The sequence below is a fragment of the Engraulis encrasicolus genome, chromosome 5 (genome assembly GCF_034702125.1).
Source record: "Engraulis encrasicolus isolate BLACKSEA-1 chromosome 5, IST_EnEncr_1.0, whole genome shotgun sequence".
NCBI classification, from domain to species: domain Eukaryota; kingdom Metazoa; phylum Chordata; class Actinopteri; order Clupeiformes; family Engraulidae; genus Engraulis; species Engraulis encrasicolus.
The window spans coordinates 10,572,075-10,577,074 of NC_085861.1; the positions used below are offsets into that span (position 1 = coordinate 10,572,075).

The window sequence follows — 5,000 nt, forward strand, 5'->3', positions numbered from 1 at the left end:
CTTACAATCTTTTGTCAAAACCTCACTTTCATGTCAAAAGACACACAAAAGCACCAAATGAGAAAACAAATTAGATCAAACAGTTGTCTGCTTTATACTAAACACAGCAGTCTTTCTTTTTGGAGCAGTCTATTCAGTCTCACAGAATGTACATTTTCACAAGACCCCAAAATTCAATACTGTGCATTACAAAACTGCACCTTACAGTACAGGACATTAAACCAAAGCAAAATATATCTCAAACAGTACATCACTCTAAATACAACAGTGTGTAGGTGAGCTTATGTACCTTTTTTTGTGTATTGGTTATATTCACAATTTTTCAAACATCTAAATATGATATAAATATGGGGTTACGTCAACATGCTGTAATGACAATCATAGTCAATATAGGCTACTTTGCTTGGTTATGAGGTATGAGGTATTCACGGAATACAATACATTTCCACAGACACACTATGCAGCTGACATCTACATGACATCATCAAAATTATATCATGTTCAGTCAGTTTGCTCAAGTGCTTGATTGGTAGTGTTCTGAAAATGACACTATTTCTACAAACTATCATGTTCACATTACCTAACATGTGATGATGAAGACAAAAGGCTACTCTTGGTGGCATGTATCAGGCTAGGTTTTACAGTACGTGAGTCAGTCAATGCCATACTCCATATTCTACACTTTAGTACCATTGTGCTATTCGCCTTGTTTAGCATACAAGCAATCAAAGTAAAACAAATAAATGCAAAATAAAACAAATGCAATGTAATATAAAGCATGCAACTTTGAAACATGGCAGAATAGTGTTCAATTTTGAAAGCATGTGTTTCATTGTCTGTGTCTAAATCTTGTCATATATCAGTGTGTTTTGTTTTTTTAACAGATGTGTTTTCACAATAACACTCTGAGATTTTACTTTTGAACAAAGTGTCTTGTGTATGAAATTGTGTGTAGACAGCTGGAGTCTGTGTGTTGCGTAAAGGACCAAGTGCCTTGCTAAACTGGTATGGAAGTGTAATGCTTGACTTTTGTTTAAAGTCAAGCAATAAGTGTTTAAGTTATGCACCAACAACTTATATGCTACTTTGGTTTAAGCATCTGCCTATAGTGTCTAAGCAGTAGGCAAAAACTGTATGGACCATTTGTTTGTGTATTGGGTATTCACAAATGTTCAAACATCTAAATATGATACGAGACACAATATGCAGCTGACATCTACATGACATCATCAAACTTATATCATGTTCAGTCAGGTTGCTCAAGTGCTTGCATGGTTGTGTTCTGAAAATGACACTATTACGTGTATTTTTACAAACTATCATGTTCATACCTAACATGTGATGAAGACAAAAGGCAACTCCTGGCATCAGGCTAGGTTTTATAGAACTTGAGTCAGTCCATGCCATACTCCATATTTTACTCTTTAGTACCGTTGTGCTATTTGTTGTTTTGTTTGAGTGTAGGAAGGTGTGAATTTAGCAAAGAAGCAATCAAAGTTAAACTTTGTACCTGGCAGAATAGTGGTTAATTTTGAAAGCATGTGTTTTGTTATTGGTGCCTAAATCTTGTCATACATCCAGTGTGTTTTGTTTTTTGACAGATGTGTTTTCCCAATGATATGATGAGTGTTCATTTTTTAATGGAGTGTCTTATGAAGGAGAAAGTGTGCAGTGACATGAGCAAGTGTGTTGCATAAAGCAAAATGTGTGTTGCTGAATTGCTACTACAGTGTTAAGCAGAACTTTTGTTTAAGGTACGGACACACTGTGTTTAAGTTATGTTACCAACAGCTTAACAATATGCTATTTTGGTCCAAGCATCAGCCTATAGTGTTCAAGCAGTAAGCAAATACTGTAAGGCATCTCCCTTTTAAATGTCAGAGAGCAATGGTCAGGCTCTTTGTTCCTTTTTGCCAAAGTCAATCAATAAATTAATGCATACATTTAGTCAGCCTCTCCCCGCCCCACACACAGATGAAGCCACACACCAATCTGATTGTGAGAGACTGATAGTGAGCCTTATTGATTGATTGAGAAAGCGGGAATGAGCAATGAAGCTTAAATCTAATAGATACACACAAAGACACACAGACACAGACACACACACACACACACAAAGACACACACACACACACACACACAAAGACACACAGACACAGACACACACACACACACACAAAGACACACATACAGCCTTGAACTGCATATTTGTGTGTGTGTGTGTGTGTGTGTGTGTGTGTGTGTGTGTGTGTGTGTGTGTGTGTGTGTGTGTGTGTGTGTGTGTGTGTGTGTGTGTGTGTGTGTGTGTGTGTGTGTGTGTGTGTGTGTGTGTGTGCATGTGTAACACCCTAAAACCCCTACAGCCACAATCTCAAGCTAAGTGTGTTTCAGCACATGTACTACCGGTAACTGCTAAACATTGGTTTGGTTTAGCACGACAAATAGCACGAGCCTGACATCAATAACACAGGTCTCACCAGCAATACGCTGGCTCATCCAACCAACCAACGCCTTCAACCACAAATTGAATTTCATATATGCACCACCGCTGTGAGTGACTGTGGCACGTGCAGGAGGGCTTCTGCGGATGCAAGATAAACACAGCTAGGTGTTAGGCCCTGCTCTCTGCTGTGCTGTGCTGTGCTGTGCTGTGTTGTGCTGTGCTGTGCTGTACTGTGCTGTGTTGTGTTGTGCTGTGCTGTGCTGTGCTGTGCTGTGCTGCGTTGTGCTGTGCTGTGCTCTGTTGTGCTGTGCTGTGCTGTGCTGTGCTGTGCTGTGCTGTACTGTGTTGTGCTGTGCTGCGTTGTGCTGTGCTGTGCTGTGCTGTGTTGTTCTGTGCTGCGTTGTGCTGTGCTGTGCTGTGCTGTGCTGTACTGTGTTGTGCTGTGCTGTGCTGTGCTGTGCTGTGCTGTGCTGTGCTGTCCTGTGCAAGTGTACTGTGCTGGTGTGCTGTGCTGTGCTGTGCTGTGCTCTACTCTGCTGGGTCATTTTGGCTTGGAAGCTACACAGTCCATTATCAGCGTTCAGCTGAAGCCTGGCGTCCACCATTAATTACAAAATGGAGTGGCAGAGAGCCGCTGGCCCCTTCTGGTGGGGTCGAAGGTCAGAGGTCATAAGGGGGGAGGGGTCTGGTCTGGTCTGCCATCACCCCTAAGGTCATGGCCACATCCAGCCCAGGTTAATATAGCCCTATACTCTGGCCCTGCCCCCAACACACACACACACTCATGAGATGCTGTGATGCTCTGTGTGTGTGTGTGTGTGTGTGTGTGTGTGTGTGTGTGTGTGTGTGTGTGTGTGTGTGTGTGTGTGTGTGTGTGTGTGTGTGTGTGTGTGTGTGTGTGTGTGTGTGTGTGTGTGTGTGTGTGTGTGTGCGCACGCACAAGGAGGACATGAGAAGAGAATGAGGAGGTTTCTCAAGTCTAGTGGACGGTTGAACAGTTTGACTTCAGGGCTTCAATCTAGACAATGCTGTTTCACAAGCAATCAAGAGTGTACATCGGCAACAAAAGCCATGTTCCTAGCGGCTCACAACAAATCACACTGAAAAGTAAAACACACACATGCACACACACACACACACACACACACACACACACACACACACACACACACACACACACACACACACACACACACACACACACACTCTCTCACACACGCACACGCATATGCACATGCACACACACACACACACACACACACACACACACACACACACACACACACACACACACACACACACACACACACACACACACACACACACACACACACACACACACACAAACACACCATGTTCCTGGCAGTTCACAACAAATCAGCCTCTCAGACAGACAGCTGTATCGCCTTTGTAAAAAGACCTTTGAAAACAGGAAGTCAGGGATCAGTAGATATGTTCACATAGACAGACTGAGTCATTCTCAAAGAAATCGGAAATTTCAAAGAAGTTCTGTGTGTGGTGTGGGATCAGATCTGGCCATGAAAACATTGTACTTGTTTCTATTCTACACGTCTGACACTGAAACTCTACACCAAGCTCTGCAGTGGATCCTTATAGTGCTTACAGTACAGTTTTTCTCTAGTTATGGTGTGTACATACTAATGTGCAATATCTTTGTTTTGCTGTCTGATAACCAGGTTTTAATGTTTTGAAAGGTACAGGTGCAAAATTGGGTGTGCCATTCAGAATAAAAATTTTTTAGCGTTAATATAGCCAAACAGCTTCATAAAGGGGTGAATGAATTGTTTATCTGTGATCTGTACATTTCTCAAGACATATGTATTCACTATTCACAAGACTGATTTATAAGCAATATTGTGCTTACACCTGTACATTACCCCCTTAGCGCAGAGCCTATGTTATAATCCTACTGTCACCAAAATTGTAATAGCTGTCTTAATATGTTACTTAACGGTCTCTGTTATGTCATAGCAATGTTGTTATGATTTAGGTAAGCGTTTTCAGCAAATAGTGAATAGGCAATCCCGGTGACCCAACCTGCTGTAAGAGGCTACGCTCCAGCATAACAGCCTAAGATAGTTGGCTTTAAGCTGCCAGAATACTCAGCTGAGAAATGAAAAAGAGCTCGGCAAAGTATTGGTCTGTGTCTGTCTATGGCAGCTAGGCTCAAACTCCTCTCTAGAGAAGACAACATGTATTGCATGTACCCAGCAATGTGAGCTGAAACGTGCTGAAATTGGACGCATAAGCCTGCTGAGGATTGAGACCCAGACAGGCCTTACTGTATGGAAAGGAGAGGCTGGAGCACACTGCAACTTAGTTTTCAAGATTTTATTTTGTATAGGCATCCGACTAACGTTTTGATGTTGTACACCTTCTTCAGAGCAGTGTGCTCCAGCCTCTCCTTTCCAGTGATGTCTGTCCCACTGTGATGCACCTGCAAGCTGAGTGAGGGATGATGCGTAGAGTCCCAATTCTACTAGGCCATACTGTATGTTTCTAGCAGTGAAATTAGACAACAACATGGCTATACATT

At 42.2% G+C, this 5,000-nt stretch overlaps 1 protein-coding gene across 1 annotated transcript in view; it reads right to left on the reverse strand.

Moving 5' to 3' along the window:
• Positions 1–5,000, reverse strand: part of LOC134448792 (immunoglobulin superfamily DCC subclass member 3) — a gene marked incomplete at its 5' end in the record, with an annotated part of 27,802 nt that overhangs the window by 17,695 nt on the left and 5,107 nt on the right. The window lies entirely within an intron of this gene.